Source organism: Sceloporus occidentalis, unplaced genomic scaffold (assembly GCF_023333645.1).
Source record: "Sceloporus occidentalis isolate IW3139 unplaced genomic scaffold, rSceOcc1.0.p SCAF_104, whole genome shotgun sequence".
Taxonomy (NCBI): Eukaryota; Metazoa; Chordata; class Lepidosauria; order Squamata; family Phrynosomatidae; genus Sceloporus; species Sceloporus occidentalis.
This window is the reverse complement of record NW_028317084.1, coordinates 3,396,169-3,421,945: the sequence shown is the minus strand read 5'-3', so window position 1 is coordinate 3,421,945 and position 25,777 is coordinate 3,396,169. Positions and strand designations below refer to the sequence as shown.

The window sequence follows — 25,777 nt, the reverse complement described above, 5'->3', positions numbered from 1 at the left end:
AGATGTTGAATAGCACTGGGCCCAGGACAGAGCCCTGTGGGACCCTACTGGTCACTTCTCTCCAGGATGAAAAAGAGCCATTGTTGAGCACCCTTTAGGTTTGGCCAGTCAACTAATTACTAATCCATGTAACAGTTATTTTGTCCAGCCCACATTTTACAAGCTTGTTTGCAAGAATGTCATGGGAAACCTTGCTAAAGGCCTTACTGAAATCAAGATATACTATATCCAAATTATTCCTTTCATCTACCAAATTGGTAATTTTATCAAAAAAAGAGATTAGATTTGTCTGGCATGACTTGTTTCTGTGAAACTCATGTTGACTTTTTGTGATTATGGAATTGCCTTCTAGGTGTTCACAGACTCTCGGTATTTTACTTTGTAGTCTTGTTTGTTATGTTTATATTAGTTCTATATAATTTGCATGGCAAGCAATAACAAACAGTGTCCTGTGATAGAAGACTTATTTATATTCAAAAGTGCATGATGCAGACGTCTCTGGGAATTCCTTGCTAACATACCTTCCAACACTTCACAAATGAAAACAGAGTCGAGAAACAATACAGTGTGGCCAAAGTGGCCAAAGTTAGTAATGAGAAAGAACACAAAACCCAGGAAAGACCGGAACAGTTTGCTTTTGCCTGAGCCTGCAGGGAAGGGCAACTCCTGCTGAGTTCATGGAGTACAGACTACTTTTCCTTTTGAATTCTGTTTGCAGCAACTGAAGTAAACTGAAGATAAATGGGGAAAGTGGGATGAGGAGAGAGAAACTGGGGCGTTTTAAAAGTAGCTGACAAAGTGGGATGACAGAAGATTTGTCCTTGCAAATTTGGACATTGAAGGGTATGTGCTGAAAATGTATTCAGTACTACAACACAGTAATCCCCTTTTCTGCAGCATGTATTACAGGCGTCCAGAGATATATTTAGGTCTATGAAGGAACATAAATTTAAAAATCAGTAAAAAAGATGGTGCCACAAGTTGCTAACAACCTGTAATGTAATGTTAAATCTTGATGAAAAGCTTTGTAAAACAGCAGCATGTTGCTTTCCTTGAAGGCAATCCTTTGAATAAGGTATGTTCTCATTTTGGGGAGCAGAAACAAGCCCTGCCACAATGAATATAATGAAGACTGCTCCAGATCACTGTATGAAATCACATCTGTAAACTTAAGAACTCACCATGTTCCTCCCTTTTTGTTACAGCTATACAAATAGCTTGTTTGTTACTCATACTTACCAGTCTGGTCCTGTCCTTTTTGACTTGTTCCTGTCAATGGTAAGCTAGCAAGTACATGAAGAATTAAGCCCTCTGTTAGTGAATCAGAGTTTGACAATTAAAGAGGAGAGAATATCAAGGCACTTTCTTACTTAAACAATGGACTGTGAAGTCATCTAAAGAGAGAGGATCCCTCAGCAGTATTAGGCAACCCAATTACACAGTCTACTAGGGAAAACAAACAGAAAAAAAGGAGGCCTTGGACAACCCAGTGCTGAGAGATTCACACATTGAACCGCTTAGCATATATACTCAACTGTTAAGTCGACTGTGTGTATAAGTCAAGGGAAGGTTTTTGGGCCAAAATTATGGATTTTAATATGACTCGTGGATAAGTCGAATGAAAACTTAGGGGCATTTAACAAAGGATGTAAAGGATGAAGCAAAGGAAACCAATTCCAAAGTACCTAAAAAATTCTAGCAAACATAACTGTTTGTGCTCACCCTAAAATCTGGATGGATACGAGAATAGAGGGGGGTCAGTATTTCCAGTACAGATTATGCTCTTGCCTTTCACCAGGGAATGATTCCTTTTTAAGTAAGAGTTAAAGTATAGTACTTACATTGACCCATGGATAAGTCAACTCAGTTTTGGGGAGTCAATTTTTGACTAAAATTTTTAAACTTATACATGAGTACAGACAGTATGTGTGAATTTGTCAAGGGCTTTCCTTCAGGATCAAGTCACCCAAATATTTTTACCTCTCTTTGTGGCCTCTGAAGTTACTCAGTTAGACAGTCAGAGCAACTGAATCTAGATGGGCTACCTGGTCTTTAGGCTCTTTTTTAGAGGGGTCACAATTTTGCATCCGTGAGGGACATTGTTCTGCCTTATTCTAAGAACTCCAGGTTGTTCTGTAAATAATGCCTCACTAGGTCCTTCCCATGGCAAAATCAACTTGCTCTATTGTTATTCACAGGGGGGAAGTACATGCAGCACGTTCTTCACAGACACAATGTCCTTACTTTTTGACTTGCTTCTGCTACATTTAAGCAAAATGCATGCCAGAATTTCTATTGAAGTAGTTCCACCTCCCCGCCCAGCTCCTCCTCCATACAAATTCTTAAGTACATGATTAATAATTACATCAGGGCCACCCAAACTGCTGTAAAGGCTCATGTAGTCAGCAGGAAGCTGGTTTAAACACCATCACTCCACATTTCTCACCACCAACAGCATGCTGCTTTCACCTCATTGTCACACATATTCTCAGTGCTTTCCTATGACCTGGGCAAAAGAAAGACAACCCACTCTGGTGAAAAACTCCACATTATTAGCAAATGCTACATAGAACAGCACCAGGCCCTTTGAAGCACTGCTCAGATTGACCAAAGTCATGGGGTAAACAGGAAGGACCTCATTAAAAAGTTACTTCCTCTGGCAAGGGCTTAATAGTAACCACAGCTGTTGCATTGCAATGGCAACGTTGTGTTCTGTGCCAATTCCAATACTCTGTGTGGACTATCTCTCAGATCTCTGATTTAGAGTGGTTATCACCTGCTTATGAATGCATTTGCGGACAGTCTTAAAGCAGCTGCCAAATTACAAATGGACATTACCCCTAGATGTCTCCCTAATGCTGATTTGCAACTGCCAATAGTAACCAAATACCCTCCAACATTTCACAGATGAAAACCAGGACACATGTGGCCAAGCAGCATCAGAACGTGGTCAAGATGGCAAAACCTACCAATGAGGAAGAACACACAACCTAGGAGAGGCTGCAGAACTTTGCTTTCACTTGAGTCTACTGGGAAGGGCAAGACTCCACCTGGTTTCTCCTCTTCCCCTGCTGAGTTCATTCAATGCAAACTACTTTTGCACTCTGAACTCATTTTGTAGCAATGACCACCCATTTATATACCCTGTCCTTCAGAGTTATCAACAGTCTATCTCAATGGGTGCCTCTTTGTCTGTTGATGAAAGGAGAACAGGTATGGCACCCAATTGTGACATCCTCTCTGTGGAATCAGTCCCATTGGTGGCCTGATTAGCACCAACACTGGCTTAACTCTGGCACCAAGTAGAAGCATGTCTTTGTTTTAAGGCCCTTGGGACCTAAGGGATTTATTTCCGAACATACAGGCTCAAGGTTTTTAAACTGATTCAGCCTGGTCATCTGCTCAATTCAGGGCTTGTCTACACTTGCCAGAATATGCCGGTCTGCCTCTGGAGTTTTCTGGAGTTTTCTGGCCCTCAAACTCCCCCCAAATCACCCCTTATCTTGCTCTCCTCCCCCAGAGACAATGGAGACTATCACATTGGGAAAATTAAAAGGGCATTTTCCCAGGAAAGTCGTGCAATTGCAGCAAAGATTTTCCGAAGATATTGTGGTCTAAAAGGACTTATCCCAGGAAGAACCAAGAATGCTCCAGCAACAAACCATTCATGGGATTGCCTGAATTCATGCCACGTCTTGCATTTAAGTCTAAATTCATGTGCCTGTCTATATGTGCCCGAATTCATGCTATGTCTTGCATTGGAAGAGGCTCTGCAATGCAAGCATCAGAGAGAACCAGCCATGTGTCCTGAGATATGCCAGCATGTCTTGAATGAATACCCACAGGACACAAAAAAGTGAAGTGAGAAACAAACTTCAGTCTTGCTTAAGTTTAAGTACATAAGTCCTCTCAGATCACGATGTATGTGAAAATCTTTGCCGTGATTGCACAACTTTCCTGGGGGAAATGCCTTTTTAATCCCATGATTTCTCCTCATGTGATAGTCTCCAATGGGTGGCTGTATTCCCATGTGGCCCCCATTCACTGCCCAGTGCTATTGCTTAGGTCAGAACAAGGGATCCTGCCATGCTATCAATACTGGATGCCTTGTTCTGAGCAACCCATGCAAGCAGCAGTGGCATTGAGCGATGAATGTGGATAGTTAGTGAAAAGGCTGCCACACATCATCATTGAAAACTCCCTGAAAAATGCAGCAAAATGTGACTTTTTAAAATGGGGTTACTAGGGGGAGGAAGCCTAAATCAGGTGAGGGTGTCATGAAGACTGCTCCAGACCTGATTTGGGATTTTGGCCCTGTGTTGGATAATCAGGACATAGTGAGCCTGGAGTAAAACAACCAAGTCAACAAAGCCTATGTCCACCTTTTATTCTGTTTTGTTTTTTATTGTTTTAAGTTTTAAATTGTTTTAAACTTCTTACATTGATTGTATTTTGCGACAGTCCAATATCCTAGGTAGGATATAGAATGCAAAACAAATTTAATGAAGAAAGAAAGAAAGAAAGTGAACTTTTCTCTATTGGAAGAGAGCTCCACTGACTGTGAACAGCTGTAACACTGTTTTCAGGGATTTTTAAAAACAAATTATAGTAATAAAAAGTAGTTACAGGAAGAAGTAATAACTAATGGGTTAGTTTTTAAAAAAAACAATATTCTGAGCTCTGAATAGGTTTTCTTATAATACACTACATGTGCCTAAATCCGTGTGCCAGTCTATATATGCCTGAATTCATGCCACGTCTTGCATTTAAGTCTAAATTCATGTGCCTGTCTATATGTGCCCGAATTCATGCTATGTCTTGCATTGGAAGAGGCTCTGCAATGCAAGCATCAGAGAGAACCAGCCATGTGTCCTGAGATATGCCAGCATGTCTTGAATGAATACTCACAGGACACAAAAAAGTGAAGTGAGAAACAAACTTCAGTCTTGCTTAAGTTTAAGTACATAAGCATTTAGTGAACTTTCATTTTCAACAAACATAAAAGAGCATAGGTCTGATTACACCTATAGTCCAAGAAGTAACTCAGAGATAACATGAAGTAGTTGAAATTGCAGGAGCTAAAAATTTTGTGAAACAACAAAGTATATATGAAGCATAAAGGCAAATGCTTTGATCATGGTTTGATCATACTTAGGTTAAATTAATCTGGTCATCTTAGATACACATCCTTGAATCATTAACTTTTTACTATTGTAACATTACAGAATGCAATTTGATTTGCAGAGAAAACCTTTGCAACCGGATCTCTCTTGCTGAGTGTTGGTCTGCAAAAATACTGGCCTATTACTATATATATTTATAGTTAAGCCTAGAAATTTTGTCAAAAATTGACCCCAAAAAACTGAGTCAATTTATTCATGGATCAGTCTAAGTCAGGGGTAGGCAACCCTTTTGAGCCGGGGGCCGGGCTGCTGTCCCTCAGACAACTGGGGGGCCGAAGCCAAAAAAATGAATAATTAAATAATTTTTAAAAATTTAAATAAATAAATAAACCGGGACAAATGTAGGACAAATTTTTCAAATGCAGGGCACTTTTTAAATAAAAAATGGAAGACACAAGAAAAAATTTGCTGATTTTTAAAAAAATGTTAAGATAAATGCATGTTTCTGAGGCTTCTATAGACAATTGCCCCACCATGCCCCTCGTGTGAGATGCCAAAGGCCCCGGCGGCAATCGGCGGCAGGACTGGGCTGGGGCCAGTCCCAAGGCCTCGCCGGGCCGCAGGTTGCCTACCCCTGGTCTAAGTATTGTGCTTTAACTCATAAAAAAAGGAACCATGCCCTGGTGAAAGGCAAGAGTGTGATCTATCCTGGAAGCACTGACCCACCCCGCTCTCTTATCCATCCAGCCTTTAGTGTGAGTACAAACAGTTATGTCTGCTGGAATTTTGTCAGTTCTTTGTCATAATTTTCCTTTGCTTCATCCTTTGCTTCATGTTTTCAATACTTTGTTTCATGCCTCTAAATTTTACCCCAACATACTGTATCCATGGGTCATACGAAAATCCAACATTTTGGCCCCCAAAGCTGCCCTCAACTTATACATGAGGTCGACATATAGTCGAGTATATATGGTACTTAATTTGGCATATCATGTACTTCATTTGGCAACCTTTCTGTATCTCTGGTTTTAAAAGGTAAGACATAAAACATCTCTGGATTACCTGTAATTTATGCAGTACAGTATTCCCTAACACTCCAAAAAAGAACTGTATGCCTGACTGTGAGCTAGTGCTTAAAAAATAAAAATAAAGAAATCAGGCCATCTGATAAAAACTCTGCTGAAATAGTGAATTGGAGCACAGAATTCCTTTAACAGTAACTAATTATCATGCTATTTGGGATCTTTAATGCATCATCACTATGTTCTTTATTTAAGTATTTGGAAAAGAAAAATATGTATACTACACAGTGCCATTGCTATCAAAGTTATTTAATCCCAGATGCGTGTGCACAGGATTGCAGCCTTAAATAAATCACAAAACAAATCACAGTAAAATAATTTACAGTGGGCTCTTGGTATCCGATGGGGTTTGGACCCAGGATCCCCCATGTATACCAAAATCCATAGATGTCAAGTCCCATTAAATACAATGGCATAGTAAAATGATGCCCCCCATATAAAATGGCAAATCAAGGTTTGCTTTTTGGAATTTGGATTTTTAAAAAATATTTTCATACCGTGGATGATTGAATCCATGGATTAAAAAAATCAGTAATATAGAGGGCCGACTGAACATATTTCCCTCTCTCTCTCTCTCTCTCTCTCTCTCTGGCTTTTTCTTCGCGAACGAAGATTCAGGAAGGACTCATCCCACGCTTTCTACAAGCGCGTTGATGACTAAAAAGGCCGATCCGAGATAAACAAGTACGGTTGCAGAAAGCACAGCAACATGTCTCCTTGGGTGATATTTCCAAGTTGTGGTACTTTCTGCATTGTTATTTCTCTTCGAGACTCGTTCGGCATGAGTTTTCAAAAAAGTCTGCAGCATCGTGGATAGTGCGTCTCCATGCCTTCTGATGTGAGGCCAGGGCGGACCATTGTTGGTGATCAATTTGGCCAAGCCTGAGATATTGTTTCAGGGAGTCCTTATCTCTCTTCTTTGGGGCACCCCTCTTACGCTGACCTGTGGCGAGTTCACAGTAGAGTATTATTTTTGGGAGGCGATGGTCCTCCATCCTAGAAACGTGTCCTGCCCAGCGCAGCTGCGTCCTCAGTAGCATGGCCTCAATGCTGGTGACTCCTGCTTGCTCAAGGACAGCAACATTCGTCACATAGTCAGTCCAGTGTATATTTAGAATTGTGCTTAAACAGTACTGATGAAAGCATTCAAGGAATCATAGATGTTGGAGATAGGTGACCCATGTTTCAGACACATAAAGGAGAATAGACAGTACAATGGCTCTATACACACTGATTTTTGTGCTTCACCTCAAGTGTTTGTAACTCCAGACTCTTTTATGAAGCCTTCCAAATGCACTATATGCCTTTGCTAATCTGTGATCGATCTCTTTATCAATTTTGGAGTCTGAGGAGATGATGCTTCCCAGGTATATTAACTGCTGAATGGACTTAAGCACAGATTTGCCTACAGTGACATGAGGATGGTAGGGTTCTTCCTATAGCGACGGCTGGTGGAAAACTTCAGACTGACTTCCAGCCCAAACAGTTCTGCAGCTGTTGCAAAGCAGGATGTTAGGCACTGCAGAGCTGCTTCTGTATGAGCAACAAGGGCATCATCATCAGCGAAAAGCAGCTCAAGGACTAGATAGTTTAAAGTCTTAGTGCGAGCCCTCAGACGGCTTAAGTTAAACAAGCTACCATCAGAACAGTAGCATATATAAATGCCATCGTCTTCTTCGAGATCTGCCGTAGCCCTTTGAAGCATCATGCTGAAGAAGATTGTAAATAGAGTTGGAGCAAGTACACAACCTTGTTTCACTCCATTAGTTATAAGAAAGGGCTCTGAAAGAACATCGCCATATCTGACTTGACTGTGCTGGCCTTCATGTAGCAAGATAATCATTTTAAGGAATTTAGGGGGACATCCTAGTCGTTCCAGGATCTGCCACAGACCTTTTCTACTCATAGTGTCGAAGGCTTTGGTGAGGTCGACAAATGTTACATAGAGTCCTTTGTTCTACTCTCTACATTTCTCTTGCAGTTGTCTAAGGGCAAATACCATATCTGTAGTGCTCCAATTAACTCTAAAGCCGCATTGGCTTTCAGGGAGAAGTTCTTCTGCAATAGCAGAACTAATCTGTTCAGGAGTATCCTTGCAAGGATTTTTCCAGCAATGGAGAGCAGTGTTATACCTCAATAGTTTGAGCAATTGGATTTTGCTCCTTTTTTCTTATACAGGGTGATGATGACTGCATTTCAGAGATCTGATGGCAGTTCACCATTTTCCCAGCAACTCACAAGGAGCTCATGGAGTTTAGTATGGAGTACATGACTTCCATGTTTCCAAGCTTCAGGTGGAATTCCATCAGTCATGGCTGCCTTGCTGTTTTTCATCTGCTGTATGGCCTTAAGGGTCTCTTCCAAAGTGGAAGCTATGTAAAATTCATTTTTTCATCGGTTGTTGTGTCATATGTTGAATAGCTGAGTCTTGGACTACTTGGTTGGCAATGAAGAGACTTTGAAAGTGTTCAGCCCATCGGTTCAGAATGGAGGCTTTATTTGTAATTAGTGTCTGACCATCTGTACTGTATAAGGAGCTTTAGACCTGATAAGTAGACATATTTACTTGCAAGAAAATCACATGAAACTCAATGTGATATACTCTCAGACTAGATATATACCTATGTCCTTATAAATTTGGTTTGTGAAAACAATTTCTTTTTATCACAGCCTAATCAACTTGTTTTGTGGTTCATTTTGTTTAATGTACTGAAATTGTTCTTACTTTTTAACAATGTTAAGGAAGTCTTATTTATATATTTATATGTATATTTCACTTACTAGTTTTTGTCTTTAGTTCTTAAAGTCAGTCTGTTCTTAAACAAACAACAGAACAGCTCCTTAAGCTTCATCACCTTCATAGCTGATTGGACTACAGTCACATAATATATTGCCAATATATTGCCAATATCTGATGTGTCAATTACCTGGTCTACCAATTGTTTATCTTTAAACAATTCAAGCAAAAGCAACAATCCAAAAGACTGTTATCCTCATAGTCAGGAGCTAATCACAAATAAGTCAAGAGAAGCAAGCCATATTGAAAAGTAATGTTGCATAGTGACACTGTAAGTCATTTCTGCACTATCCCTTTCTAGTTTTTAATGCCATCAAAGCCATGATGAACCTGCATGAGATGAAACCTGTCAAGGGCAGACACCCAGTGCCTCTCTAGTTACCACAAATTTAGACTGTTGAGGCTTTCATAATTTAAGATCTTCTGAAATTACGGTTTAGGAAGTCTATACATGGACTCAAAACTAAAACAGTCATAGCAAAGCTCTTATTTAGAGACTCCTTGAGCAAGGCTCCAAAGGAAATGTTGGCAACTCAGTCTGTAATGTGGGAATCATCTCAACATTTAGGATATTATTAAGCCTTCTGTAGCCTTCTGACTTTTTTTCTCTGGACAGTTTACTAAATACAGTATGTATATATCCCATCTCCTTCCGTCATCACCATCAAATCCTTTCTTAGATTTCTTCTGTTTCCCCTATACATGAATAATTCATACTGATTGCATGCCAGCATGGATTCCTGGATGAAATTTGGACTTGGATGATTGGAAACAGCCAACAGAACAATGTGGAACTTTATCCAAGTTAGACTATCTCATTCCATCAACCCAAAGCATTTACAAAGAAGTTGCTTTAAAAACTCACTGGAAATGCAATGCAAACTAATACATAAATTCTGTTATTTCTTAGGGCTTCCAAAAGAAGCTATACTTCTAATTTTTAAACATTCCAGAAAAGCAGTGATGTCCACCTGCAGCAGCAAATGTCATTAACCAGCAATGTCATTAACCAGGAAGCTCACTCAATACTGAGAAATAAGATTCCATACATGCATCTGGGAGCACAATTGGGCGCCACACATACAACAGCTGAGTTCTGTACTTGAACTACATGTTCCCACTGTCTAACAATTAGACAGCCCTAGTCATCTATTAAGAGCAAGGACACCACTGTCCAACTCAACATCCTCACTGTTCCTGTCCCTGTGACTCACAGATGACAAGACCCATGCTCTTCATCTGTTTGTCTTTTGTAAGAGATGCAGGCAAAGAAGGAAATGGAGGAGTATATGGTAAACAGACCTAAAAGCTAATGGACTTTTTAATTTAAATACACTAGAAGCAGGAAACCAGTTAGAAAGACTGGTGCTGTAAGGTAATAAAAGGTAGTGGGATTAGAGGTTAATAAATTATTTGCAGAACACACTGGAGAGATCCCATGTCTGAGCTGTTCATTGTGGGGAGTGCATCTCAACAACTCTTACAAACTGGGTGCTTTAACATTAATGGGTAATGTAAGAACAAGTCACTGAAGCTCTATGACATTCTTCAAGTGTTCTTAAAGTACTTAAAAAGAACTACTGGTTTAACTAAAGCATAGAACCATCACTAATAATCTGTCACTTTACTAGCACACTGGAAAGCAGCAGATGTAGAATCAATTGAAACCAGTGATCCGGGGAACATCCAGGAAATTACAGATTGCTCCTCCTAACAATCTTAGTTGCAAGTTCAGTTTTGTGGAAAGTATTATCAAGGTTTAAGATGGTTAAATACATAGGTACAAGGGAAAAAGAGCCTGCAAAAGAAGGTCTTTTACATTAAAAATGTAGTTGATTCCTTGTCAAGGCCAGATCTACCATTAGACAGGAAGCCCTATTGAATTTAAGAGGATAAATGCCCAGCTAACTGTTTCATTAAAGCTGCAATCCTAAAGAATCAATTAAACAGTGAAGCCTGAGCAGATGGGGATGATTTGACAGACATGATCACCAGAATCCCATATAAGCTTTTACTTAACATTATGTATGCTTAGCTAAATAACAGAGGCACTAAGAAACCCCGATAGTAAATCTAAAATATTTTATTTATTTTATTTATTTCTCCCAAAATGGGATTCAAGGAGGCTTCAAGGAATCCAAGATGTATATTGTAATAGGGCATAGGGATCAATGCACATCTAGCACTTTGCTAGCTCTGCTACATAATAACTGATAAATTCTAATTCACACATATATAAGACCACTTAGAAAGATGTAACTCCCATACTGGATTCTGGATGATATATTTGACATTTTCAACCACCTGGAATCAGAGATACATGGCAAGGTAGCCACGTTTGCACTTTACAGAAGGTGCACATTATCCAGGCTGGGGTAATTCCAAAAGGGTTATAAAGTGCCCAAAAGAGGCTGTGCAAAAGAGGCTGTGCACAGAATGACAAAACAATTGCACTCAAACAAAATCCAGCAGAAAGAATAGCAAATGCCTCTCATTACTCAAATCAAGTTACTCAAGCGTAAATTCAGTTGCTTTTCTCAAATGTGTGGAAAGGGATCTTGTAGCACCATTGATACTAACTCTGTATAAAAGAAGTTGTAACATAATCTTTTGTAAACTTACGTCTACTTCTTCAGATGGAAGTCTACGAAAGTTTAAACTACAACGCATTTTGCACAGCTAGTCTCAAAGGTTCTACAAGATCCTTTTGCATACCGATAATGCAGACTAACATTGCTGTCTCTGAATTCTTTGCTCAACTAGATTAGATCCAATGAATGCAGTGTTGAATACTGTACTTAAAATATATCTCATTGTTTCAATAGGTCTGATCTAATCTGAACTAAGATAGCATTTAGATCAATTACTCTAAACCAGCCAAGTTATTTGGAATGTGACAAAAAATATCCTACAATTACTTCTTTTCCCTCTCCAACAGAAAACAGGAGGAGGAGAAGGAGGAGGAGGAGAATCATTATCATAATCTTTATTATGGTCATAGACCAGCACACAAGTATATTAAGTAAATAAATGAAAGTATAGTAACAAATAAATAAATAACAATTTGGCACATCCCAAACCTGCTGCCTAAAGCATCCATCTTATTCTGCCTAATGATAGGGCCAACCCTGTAAATTGGGTATTACTATATCTACACTTCTCTCATTTCCCAGCAGTTTGTGTACATAAGTGGGAGCCAATACTAAGATTTGCATCAACAATGTCAGCATAGACTGTATTCTCAAAGCAAGAAAAGATCCAAGCAATCTTTGATCTCAGAAAGCCACTAGCAGGCACCCTCAAGTTCCCTGAAATGTCTTGATTACAGTGGACTGAAAATAAAAATAAGAGTCCAGCCTAGACAACTCTAGGATTTGCATCCTTCTACAGGGTATATTTTTATTTTGCTTTCCGGTGCACTTCCAACCTCCATATAAAGCAAAAATAAAAATATTCAAGTTGCGATCAACAGCCACTAGGATGTAAATATATATATATTATGTGCAGTTGGACCTCAGTTAACAAAGTAAAGGTATTGCTGAGCAACACTTGTTTGATAGAAAATTTGGTATTAGAGCTGGGGATGACAAGAAAAGAATAGGAATAGGCTTCTGTGCCCCCAAAAAGATAAGAGAGCAGTTCAACGTATTTTAGCAAACATTTTATTCAAAATCTACTATCGCTGGAATTCATTATCACAATTAGAGTTATCTGAGTTATGTATTTGTAACTGATTCATGTGTATTCACAATCCCTATGTAGGGAATACACAGGGATTGTAAAAGTCCTGCAATCCTGACTTTCCTTTTTCCTTTTGATCATCACGCAGCAGGTGGATGTGTCTACACACATCCTGCCAGCTATCTCCAGTGTGACAGTCAGAAGCACCATCCCTGTCACAATTCCTCCTTGCACTCAACTGCTGGTGGCAAAAAGGTGAAAATGCCAGTCGGCTACACCCCAACTGACAGGACAACAAACCCCCTTTACTTGAAGCAGTTGTTGCCCGATAAGTCAGGATAGGGCTGGGCGGGCAAGGAGACACTACTTAACTACACTACTATGGTGGTTACAGAACAAGTAATTCATGTAGAATTCCATCCTCTGTGTGCGTATGTATGTGTGACAGAGTGCGACAGACAGACAGACATGAAATAACCCAGTCAGGTAACCCTTCCATAAGTAAACAAAGACATTTTGAACCTTTTAGTGATAATATGAGAAAACATCTTCCAAAATACATCCAAAGAAGATACTTTTCTCACTATTTCCATTTTCATGGCCAACTTAAAGATCTATGCTTTTTTTTTAACATGTGGAAAGTAACTTGTGAGACAGGCTTGTCTCCTTTCCCCTTTTCTCTCTCTTTTGCTGTTTGCATAAACTCACTAATGATTTCTGGAGGCAGCTGCTGTTTACCTTTCCTCTTATAGGCAGGCACACTTGCCTACAGGATCTGGTGGAAGAATAAACTAGAACAGAACCCTTCCCTTTCTCACTTCAGGCTTTATTGCATTATTTACTGCAGGCTGCAACCCAATACTGAAAGTCAACAGACTTGTCTACATGGGTGACTTACCCCCTGGGATGACTTCATCCTCTTTACACGATGCAAGGCTAAACCCTGATTCAGATCTGGACTACCTTCATGACACCAGCAACCGATTTGGGGCTTCCTAAAATGCATTTAAATAACTCACTCTTTGCTGCAAGTTTCCAGCTCTCTTTGCGATGACAGCAGCTGCTTTCACTTGTGGACCCTAAGAATCACCCAGCACCATCACTGTGGGTGTGAGTTTGAAAGTTTGCACAAGTTACAACAGTCCTAAGTCCTTTTTGATGGTGGAAAAAATTTCTCACTGTTGAAACCATTTGTATATGCATACAAATCTTCGGCATCTCCAAGAACTATTGCCACTGCCAATAAACAGAGGTAAATATTTGGTCAGGTCAAGTGTTCTCACATAGGTTAAAAGCATCAAATTGGAGATCATGTAATTTAAAATGCCACTCCTTGTGTGAAACAAATTTGTGCTGTTCACTGGATCTATCTAATCCTTTTTAACTGAAGATTTAAGTAGCCTTTGTGTGCATTAATGTGAGGGGAACACAGTCAGCATTTATTCTGTTGTCTCCAGCATGGTGTAGTGGTTTGAGTGTTGGACTACGACTCTGGAAGATCAAGGTTCAAATCCCCACTTGGCCATGTAAACCCACTGCTGACCTTAGGCAAGTCACACTCTCTCAGCCTCAGAGGATGGCAATGACAACCCCCCTCTGAAGAAACCTGCTATGAAAACCCCATGATAGGGCCGCTATAAGTCAAAAATAACTTGAAGGCAAACAACAACAACTCTTTTTCTAAGGGCCACTGTAGATGTGATGGCAACAGGTTCACCTGTTTAAATACAGATGTGCCCTACAGACTTTTTAAAAATTGTGAGGGGAATGTGTTTAGCAGGAAAATTAAGGGGCCTACAAATACGAGGAATGCTTAAACCTTACCCCATCCAATGGTTAGCCTCCCATGGCACTTTCTCCAAGCTTCTTTTTTCTTCCAAGCACAGGCAAGGTTTTTGTTTTTATTTTGAGGGATAGGCTGTGATTGGGGAAATCTCTCATTTTGGCTTTTTCTGCCATTCAGATTTTTAAAACTTTTCCATCCTGAACAAGTAGAAATTTTGATAATTTTTTCAAAAATGAACTGAAACATGATCCCTCCCACCCCATTTGCCCCAGACAAATGCAGTAGGTATGACTATTCCTAGCATTGTGAGGCTTATATCCTACCTGCTGGCCATGTACCTGTTAGAAATCGAGCATGTCGGGGGCAAGAGCAAGCTCTAAACAGGTGGCAAATCTAATGCAATACTACAAACAGGGTTGTTGGAGTGGGTTTCCCCCCAGTTAAGAAGGGATTCAAAATCAGCATTCCTAGATGGACAAATCTGTCAGTTTTGGTTTCTCCCACATCCACTGGGCAGCACCTCAAGTTCTTTCCATTCTGAATATGATGAAATTTGCCAATTTGGGCAAATTCGAATTTAAAAAATAAACTGGAACTAAATTCTCACACACAACAAGGGCAAACTATAAAGTATGAGGCTGCATACAAGGATAAAACTCTGTCCTCCACAGTGTTTTGCCTCCTCAGCTGATAAAAATGGTCCTGTCCCTTTTTTCTGTACAAATGAATAGCCAGCATGGGGCTGTAGTGGTTTGAGAGTTGGACTAGGACTCTGGAGAGCAGGGTTCAAATCCTGATGGGTGACCCTGGGCAGGTCACAGTCTCTCAGCCTCAGAGAATGGCAATGACAAACCCCCTCTGAAGAAAACTGCCAAGAAAACCCTGTGATAGAGTTACCTTAGGGTCACCATAAATTGGAAATGATTTGAAGGCACACTACAACAATGAATTATCACTCAGATTAATAATTCCAGGGTGATAGGGCACAGTTGATACTGTGCATCATTTTAAAAAGTTGCCATAAGGCTTTCCTAGTAGTGAGTTAGATCTGAAATAATTTTGCCAGAAACCATCAAGCATATATGTGGTTGAAGTGTTATGTTTAAAGTGTAGGAGACAATATCCAAACACACACACCAGACCTTGGGAAAGATGTTTAGATTAAAGTTCACCAAATCCCCCAGGATTCTGGTAACTGTAGTCTCCAAAGTAGTCTTCCCAACTTCTGACACAAACAGACTTTAGCATTAAATGTGTGAGTGGATCTATTCTAAACTCCTAGCTCTACTGTTCAATAATAGTAAATATATCGGTATTATCAACTTCAGCAAGGGCAACCCTTAGGGCATTTAATCTCCACTCGGTATCATTCTACTTCTCATATCCATTAGTCAACAGTTTGCCTTGCAAAGGACATTTGCCTAAAAGGCTCACTGACTTCAAACTGCATTTTATAATCAACAACTTCTATTAACCACTTGATTTCCAATCAGGGCTAAATAGAACAGATTCCAGGGAATTTATCAACATCATTTTTTAAGAAAATGCTAACAAATTTCAGTAAATTGAGTGACATCACATTTAAGAAAATCGTGATGCTCCAATATCTTCATTCCAAATTATTATTAGAAAAGAGGTCAAACTGGCCAAATGTTTTATTATTTATTTATTTATTTATTTATATAGTGCTGTAGATTTTAATGGAATAATGTTGTACACTGTTGAGGGAGTGGAATCATCCTAGAGAAACTCATTGGAAAAGCTACTCTGCATTTGTCACAAGGGACATCCAAGATAAGAAAATGCGCCAGCCCTTTACATCTTATCTGTGGCCTGACAATACACTAAGAACCCCAGCTCAACCACTGTCTGGGATTGCAAGAGAATGATTAGATTTCATCCTTACAAGTCACCCAACATTATGACTAGACCCTAATTTAAATAGATTTTAAATAGATTTGCCTTCTGGCTGGTTAAGAACTAGAGCAAATGAGCATTCCCTATTCCCAATGGGAAGCTGTGCCATTCCCAAGGGAGTTATACTGCTACCTACCAGGGCTGCAAGTATTATTTCAAATCACTCCCAGAATCAGGTTTCATAATCTTTTCCAACACTAATATCGTGTACACATTAATCTTAAGCAGTAATGTCTACACATGAGCCTTCAGGGCATTTACTTCTGCAGGGCATCTTGGTATCTGCTGGGGTTTGATTCCAGGAGCCTCCATGAATACCAAAACCCATGGATGCTCAAATCTCATTAAATACAATAGTGTAGCAAAATGATGTCCCTTACAGAAAATGGCAAAATTAAGCATTGCTTTTTGGAATTTATATATATTTTTAAATATTGTCAAGCCGTAGATGGTTGAATTTTGTGGATATGAAGAGCCAACTGTACAAAGCTAAAGTGAGCTATCACTGGTGCAAAAGTCAAAGGCAAGACAAGGCTCATCACACAGGGCCTGTTCACATTACACAACTGTAGCATTATTGTTCCACTTTAACTGCCATTGTTCCACCCTAAGGAATTCTGGAACTTGTAGTATGGTGAGGCTCTAGAACTCTCTGGCTAAGATTTCTAAATGCTATTCCTTAAACTCCCAGGATTCTTTGGGACTGAACTATGGTCATTAAAGTGAAATAATAGCACTATAATTATGTATAATGAACACACAGAGCCAGCACAGCACTTTCTCAGTAAGGAAAATACATTTTTTTAAGAAAAAGATCAAATGTTTATTCTAGCCAAGTTAAGTTTGCATACAAATTACAGATGAAGGAACTGCAAAGGGGAAGGGATTGAAATGAAGGAGAAAAAAAAGTAAAAGCAATGTATGTTATTCCCGAAACAGTTGGACAAATAAGCTACAGGCAAGCGCAACTTCATTGGAAAGAAACACCCAGAGAATTGAGAACTGGCAATACTCCATGGAGTAATGGAATGGGGATTAGAATTAAAGGTTTCCCCAAAGTGGTTTATTCCTAAGCAACAGCCACATTAAGAACTAAACATCTTCTCTGACCTGGCAGAATAAGAGTTAGATACAACAACAACAACAAATGGATGAGTAACAGCCAAATGATATCAGCATACAAACAAAGGTGAGTGACCCTGGAAACCTTCCTCTGAAGGCTACATGTTATCTTATGCAAGCACAATTTCTTGAAAGTCTGCCTAAAGTTGCAAAGAAGGGGAACTGGAGGTGGGGAAGGCAAGAGAAGGATCCCCAGATTCTTGGAAACCTCCTCCTTGGCATCCTTCTCCTTGCTGGAAGGTGGAGGAAAGCAACACTCGCTGCTACCTCCTTTCCCTTGCTTACCTTCTCTGTGGGCTTCAAAAGGTTTGAGCCTAGAATACTCCCTGGATGAGAAGTGGGGAAGCCAGTCTACTCACTCATCCTCTCCCTGACTTGCTCATTTTTTCCCACAGAATCATAGAGCTGGATGAGACACACAGTCCAACTCCCTGCCATGCAGGAACACACAATCCAAGCACACACACACACACCCGACAGATGGCCATCCAACCTCTGTTTAAAAACCTCCAAAGAAGGAGACTCCACATTGTGTTCCACTGTCAAACAGCTCTTGCTGTCAGGAACTTCTTCCTAATGTTGAGTTGGATTCTCTTTTCCTGTAGTTTGCATCCACTGATCCATGTCCCAATTTCTGGAGCAGCAGAAAGCAAGCTTGCTCCATCCTCAATATGACACCCCTTCAAATATTTAAACATTTAAATATTTGATACACTTATACTGAGAACTACTGTGGTGTAGTTCTATGGTGTGTTGGACTACGGCTCTGGAGACCAGGGTTTGAATCCCTGCTTAGCCATGGAAACCCATTGGGTGACCTTGAGCAAGTCACACTCTCTCAGTCTCAGAGGAAGACAGAGGCAAACCTCCTTCTGAAGAAATCTTGCCAAGAAAACCCTGTGACAGGGATTGGAAGCAACTTGAAGGCGCACCACAACAAGAGCACTTATACTCCACCTTTCTTCCCCATCCAAGGAAGTCAAGGTGATGCAAGTGGTCTTCGTCCCTATTTTTATCCTCACAACAACCTTGTGAGGTAGGTTAGGCTCAGGTCTAAGGTCTCCATTGCCAAGTGAGAATTTGAACCCAAGCTTCCTAAATTTTTGTCCAACCATCCACTCATGACAAAGGGCTGGCTCCAAAAGGAGCACTCATTTCACCTTGCTGCCTCATATTTCTCTTTGGGGTAGGAGAGTGGCGGAGAATGCACCCAACCAGCCCTGTCTTCCCCACATGCCACCCAGTGAGAGAGGGCAACTGAGGCGGCAGTCTTTCCATGCCTCTTTCACTGCTGTGCGGAAGGCTGCTGTTCCCTCAGGTTGCCCATCTGTTCTCTCCCTTCTAGAATGTTCTACTTGCTTATGGTCCTCTTTCTTTAGAGGACAGATGGCATGCTAAAGCACTTTTTTGGCATTTTTAGCCACTGGAGAAACAGTAAATGATGTCTACAACAACAACATACCCTCAGAGATCAGGTCCACACTTGGGACAAAAATGCCGAGCAGCTGCCTTTTGGTCTGGATGGTGTGACTATGGCTGCGTCTGCACTGCAGAAATAATCCAGGTTGACACCACTTTAACTGCCATGGCTCAATGCTATGGAATTCTGTCAACTGTAGTTTGTTGCAGCATAAACTACATGCAACAGTACATTAAGGAACCAAACTCTTGTTGTTTTTTCATTACACCCCATAATCCACAAACTGAGGCAACCACTTTGGTTTGCATAATAGGACCAGCTCTGTACACAGTGATCATCCGCAGAAGCAAGAAAACCGGGCTTCTCTGTACATCCTTTCCCACAGAGGGGTCGCTGAAGGAGGGCAAAATGAAGGCACTGCTCTCCTAAATAAGAATTCAGACACACACATCCCAATAAAATTTTCTTCCATTCCCCAAGTTTCTAGCATGGCAAAAATTCAACTTTCTGTTGAGCCTTTAGAAATTTCATCCAGGCATCCAAAGAAAAGGAAATGCAAACACAGTATTTCTTGTTTTTGAGAACTTTGGATGCAACCAATTGTCTGTTGTTGTTGTGTGCCTTTCAGACTAGCATGACAGAGTCATTTGAGTGTTGGACTAGACTCTGGACCCCAGGGTTTGAATCTCTGCTCGGCCACGAAAACCACTGGGTGACCTGCGGCAAGTCACACTCTCTCAGCCTCAGAGGACAGCCATGGCAAACCTCCTCTGAAGAAATCTTGCTGGGGAAACCCCACAATAAGGTTGCCTTAGGGTTGCCATAAATCCAAAAACGACTCGAAAGCACGCAACACACCCACAAGCAAAGCGAATCTGTCCAGTTGGGGGTTTCTTGGCAAGCTTCTTCAGAGAGGGAGAGTTGTCAGGGCTCTCTCTGATGTTGAGAGAGCGTGACATGCCCACAGATGCCCAGTGGGTTTTCCATGGCTGAACTCTGCCTATGTGGGGAATGAAGGAAATTTTCCATGAGGGACCGAATTGCCATGAAGGAAGACAGAGTGCTTTTATAGCTCTCCCTGTGCACTCAGTGGGCCACCCAGAAAGAGAGCCCAGGTCTGCAAGTAGTCACACTGCAGACATAATCTGGGTTGACACTGATTTAACTGCCATGGCTCAATGCTATGGCATTCTGGAGATGGTAGTTTGTTGTGGCACCTCTGCCACAACAAACTACCATCTCCAGAATGCCATAGCATTGAGCCATGGCAGTTAAATCAGTGTCAACCCAGATTATGTCTGCAGTATGGATGCATCAACATGATGCATCCAACAAGTCACACTCTCTCAGCCTCAGAGGGTGGCCATGGCAAAAGAAAACCAAAATCAAACAAACCCTGAAGCAAGCTTACCAATAAGAGTTTCACTTCAAGTCAAAAGTTTTAAAAGTGAAAAGGAAGTACCCCTCCCTCCCTTTCCCTTCCTCCTCCTCCTCCTCCTCCTCCTCCTCCTCCTCTTCCCTGGGGATCTGGGCAGGGAGCCCCCTACTCACCAGGGCAGCCCGCCTCTCCCTGGGCTACCACCTCATGCCTACTCCACTGGCCGCTTCTCCAGACCAAGGGCTGCCCAGAAGGAGGGGACTAGGCACAGGGAACCCTTGCAAGGCCAGCCCTCCTCGCCTCCCTCCAGGAGGACTCTGCTGCTCCCTTCTGCCTGGCTTTGCGCTGGCTGCTGCGCCTCCTTTTAAGCAGGCTGCTTGCTCCTCCTGGGAAGGGCTTTGCTCCACTCCACGGTGACGTTTCAGCTCCATCTCTGCCAGGGCAGGAGTTGTCTGCCTTGGACAAAGAAAGCCCAAGAGGGCACAGAAGGGGCGGCATTGTCCCTCATGCTGCCCATTTCTTTCTTTCAGTGAGTTTTACAGGTGCTACAAGATCTCTCTACATCTTCATCATCATCATTATATTCAACTGCATCTGAGGAAGTAGACTTTAGTCTAGGAAAGCTCCTGCTGCCAACTTCTTTCTTTCAGTGAGCTTTAAAGGTGCTACAAGGTCTCTCTACATTATTATTATTATTATTATTATTATTATTATTATTATTATATCCAACTGCATCTGAGGAAGTGGACTTTAGTCTAGGAAAGCTCCTGCTGCCAACTTCTTTACCTCAGTGAGCTTTAAAGGTGCTACAGGATCAATCCAAATTATTATTATTATTAGTAATAGTAGTAATATCATTATTGTTATATCCAACTGCATCTAAGGAAGTGGACTGAAGTCTACAAAAGCTCCTGCTGCCAACTTCTTTCTTTCAGTGAGTCTCAAAGGTGCTGCAAGATCTCTCTACATTATCATCATCATCATCTCCAACTGCATCTGAGGAAGTGGACTTTAGTTTAGGAAAGCTCATGCTGCCAACTTCTTTCAGTGAGTCTCGAATGTGCTACAAGGTCTCTCTACATACTGATTCGACAGACTAACATGGCTATATCTTTGAATTCTGTCATCTCCCCTGGCAGTGGCACCACTAAAGGGGTGCAGAGGGTGCAGTCTGCACCAAGTGATGCCCTCAGGCTAGAGAATCCCCCACTTTTGTCTCCAGGTGGTTTATTGGACTTCAGCTCCCAGAAGCCTTGGCGAGGTTGGTGGACAGTCAGGAATTCTGGGAGCTGAAGTCCAAAATCTCTGGAGCACCAAAGTTTGGGAAACCCTTGCAATGGTCCCCAAACTGTGCCTTTTAAGAGATTTTAGACTTCAGCTCCTAGAAAGCCTAGCCAGTTTGGTGGAGGTGAAGTCAAAAAACTCTGGAGGACCAAAGTTTGGGAAACACTTGCAGGATAGTTTTTTGTGGGGTATTTTTTGTTGGCACACTCTGATAAGGAGAATCCTGAACTGACAGGAGTCTGCTCAGCTCGGAACTTACTCTGTACAATATTCGCACACAGTGTTTTATGCAGAGAGCAGCATTTTATGCATAAGAAACAGAATTTTCTATGCTTAAAATAATGATTTTGTGTACAAAATATCCTGTATTCTATATTAAAAAATTTTTTGCAAATTTGGTGCAGAATAAGTTCTTAACTACGAATGGCCTTTGAAAATGGCAAGGTTTTTGAGGCCTTTCTCAAAGCAGGAAGAAAAATGCCAAAACTACACATTGCTTCTTTTGCACATGAGTTAGCAATGGCATATATCCACAGTAACCAAAGGAATACAAACCTGTAGCTGACTATGCAGCAGTAAGTTGCTACACGATCTCTCTACATTCTGATTCTACAGACTAACAAAGCTATATCTTTGAATTATGGTATGTCTCTGCGTTAATAAAAATATATATTTTAAAGTGCCAAAGAGATGGGGTGAGTGGGGTGAGGCTCTGTGGGAGGAGAAAGTAGAAGCCCCAGGTTTTTTCCCCCAATTTGTTTAAAAATTAAAAAAATATTTTTAAAAAATATTATTTTAAAATTTTCTTTAAAAATATCACATTTTAGCAAATGTTCACTTTCACCACTTGAGTCTCTATATTCAGAGAAAGGTGGGATATAAGAAAATAATAATAATAATAATAATAATAATAATAATAATAATAATGTATGCTGTCTATATAATATCCTTTAATGGCATCATTTTACTTTTGCTAGTTGTTTATGGCACAACTATGGCTATTACATTCAGATCTTGTAGCGTTTTGAAAGAAAGAAAGAAAGAAGTTGACAGCATGAGCTTTCCAAGCCTTAAGTTTACTTCCTCAGATGCATTTGGAATTAAAGTCAGCAAAAGCTCACACTGTCAACTTCTTTCTTTCAGTTAGTCTCAAAGGTTCTGCAAGATCTCTTTACATACTGATGTTACAGACTGCCATGGCTATATTTTTCATTAGTAGAAAAAATATTGCTAAGGGTTCTGTCTGGTGTGATATGGGAGGAGGTCAATGAGTTACTGAACCGGGTGACACCAACCCAAGTGACACTACTGCCTTATTACAGAGCCATAGGGCTCTGTACCATGACTTGGTGCTCACCACTACTACCACCACCACCCCTCTCACTATACTGCTACTATGGAGGCAGCCACAGAGCCTCCACTGGTGAATGTGTCCCCTTTTCTCAGCTCAAGGGTCACAGTTCCCAGGGACAACCCAAGTGATTTTGCTTGGTGACATCCTAAGGCAGAGGTGACATCCTAAGGATGACACACCAGGTGACATCCTAAGGTAGAGTGTGACATCACTGCTCCCCAAACATCTGCCATTGGGCAGAAAGGGGGAGTGGCATTCACCTGTGGCCCTTTAAAATGCCGAAGAGATGGTGAGAGTGGGGTGAGGTTCTGTGGGAGAAGAAAGGAAAGGTCCCAAGTTTTGTTTTATTTTTAATTTTAAAATTTAAACATCTTTAAATCATTTTTTTACATTCTTTAAAAACGTTCTTTCAAAACATCACATCTTACCAAATTTTCACTTTAACCCCATGAAACTATGTACAGTACACATAAATGTATTTAGGCTGTTTGTATGATATTGTAATGTGAAGGTATACTTTTAATTTTGCTTGTTGTTTATGCCACAACTATGGCTGTTACCTTCAGTGATAATCAGGAATTACAATTTATGAGTAAAGTTAGTACAAAACGCATTATTATGGATTCTATATGGTGTGGTGTAGGAGGAGGTTAATAGGTGAGGTGGGGTGACACTATGTATTACCACAACGAATGATACCAAACCTAGTGATGCCACCCAGAACCCAAAGGCTTGCTGTGTCCAAGCAGGGACTGCCCAAGCTATTGTGCTGCCTGAGCTCAGCAAAAAGGGGGTACCCCCCTCCTTCAGTATTTAGTTGCAGCCCTCCAGATGTCACTTTCCTCACAAAAAATAGAGAAACCAAAGAAGAAAAAAGGGGGGAGTGTAACCTAATTTATACCAAGAGAGGCTGACAAAACAAAAGTTAGGATATGGTATGGTAAGATGATATATCATATCATATTAAATTATAAATATATACAGGGTGATTTTTAAAAATGGCACAACAGCTTTACTTTTGCACCTTTCTTTATGAATCACCCTGTATTTGTAAAGTTGCCACACAGTCTAAAACAATACAACTATAGTCTGCATCTAAACAAACAGATTACTAAAAGTGTAAATCCCCCACTATTCAAGAAATAAATTAGGCTGAAGTCTTTGGAAGGAAGGTAAAAACCATATAGCTTCCGTTTGTTTCCATCCTTCGCCTGCTTTGCACCCAAGCCAGATGCATTTCAACACCAGTCTTCACCAGTGGCAAGTTTGTCCTCAAATTCTCCAAATTCACCATTAACAGAAAATAGAACCGGATTATTTCTGCAGTGTGGATATTGCAACTAGACACATAGTTAAATCTGTAAACCACGAGTGCAGATTGGAAGATAAGAAATTAACAGGGCTAACTACCTGGATTTAATGTGTATTTATAACTCTGCATTTACTTTCTACATGCCTAAATATTTCTTCCTAATGTTTAGGTGGAATCTCTTGCCATTTGAATCTATTGGTTCATGTTTTAGTCTCTGGAGCAGCAAGAAACAAGCACCATCCATGATAGCCTTTTCATAGAATCATAGAATCATAGAGTTGGAAGAGACTGCAAGGGCCATCCAGTCCAACCCCCTGCCATGCAGGAAATCCAAATCAAAGCATCCCCAACAGATGGCCATCCAGCCTCTGTTTAAAGACCTCCAAGGAAGGAGACTCCACTACACTCCGAGGGAGTGTGTTCCACTGTCAAACAGCCCTTACTGTCAGGAAGTTCCTCCTAATGTTGAAGTGGAATCTCTTTTCCTGTAGCTTGCATCCATTGTTCCGGGTCCTGTTCTCTGGAGCAGCAGAAAACAAGCTTGCTCCCTCCTCAATATGACATCCTTTCACATATTTAAACAGGGCTATCATATCACCTCTTAACCTTCTCTTCTCCAGGCTAAACATCCCCAGCTCTCTGAGTCGTTCCTCATAGGGCAAGGTTTCCAGACCTTTCACCATTTTAGTCGCCCTCCTTTGGACACGCTCCAGTTTCTCAATGTCCTTTTTGAATTGTGGCGCCCAGAACTGGACACAATATTCCATGTGGGGCCTCCTGACCAGAGCAGAATATAGTGGCACTATTACTTCCCTTGATCTAGACACTATACTTCTATTGATGCAGCCTAAAATTGCATTGGCCTTAATCTATGCTGTAACCTGCCTTGAGGAGAGGCAGGTAAGGAATAAAATCATCATCATCATCATCATCATCATCATCATCATCATCATCATCATCATCATCATCAACATCATCATCTTCCTAACTATAATTATTCTAAGTATCATCTCTACAAAGTAATGAAGCTTAGAATCCCCCCCCCCCCGCACTGTTGAATCATGTTCAACTTGTGGTCTACTTGAACTCCCAGATCCCTTTCACATGTAGTCTCGTTTAGCCTGGTGTCCCCCATCCTATATCTGTGCATTTCATTTTTTCTACTTAAGAGCAGTACCTTACATTTCTCCGTGTTGAATTTCATTTTCTTAGCTTTGGCCCAGCTTTCTAGTCTATTCAGATCATTTTGAATGTTGATCCTGTCCTCTGGAGTATTAGCTATTCCTCCTAATTTGGTGTCATCTGCAAATTTGATAAGTATGCTCCCAATTCTGTCATCCAGGTCATTGATAAAGATGTTGAATAGCACTGGGCCCAGGACAGAGCCCTGTGGGACCCCACTGGTCACTTCTCTCCAGGATGAAAAAGAGCCATTGTTGAGCACCCTTTGGGTTCGGCCAGTCAACCAATTACTGATCCATTTAACAGTTACTTTGTCTAGCCCACATTTTACAAGCTTGT

General features: G+C 40.8%; 1 protein-coding gene across 2 annotated transcripts in view; it reads right to left on the bottom strand.

Moving 5' to 3' along the window:
* The window catches only part of LPAR3 (lysophosphatidic acid receptor 3), a 40,673-nt gene extending 20,029 nt beyond the window's left edge, over window positions 1-20,644 (bottom strand). Inside the window, exon 1 of one of the 2 annotated variants that reach the window (XM_089497567.1) lies at window positions 20,480-20,644. The gene's annotated coding sequence lies outside the window, so the exon portion shown is untranslated. Of the gene's footprint in view, window positions 1-17,793; window positions 17,853-20,479 lie in introns of those variants that run through there. The other variant, XM_089497569.1, reaches the window with a different exon arrangement.
* Between the last annotated feature and the right edge of the window lie 5,133 nt (window positions 20,645-25,777).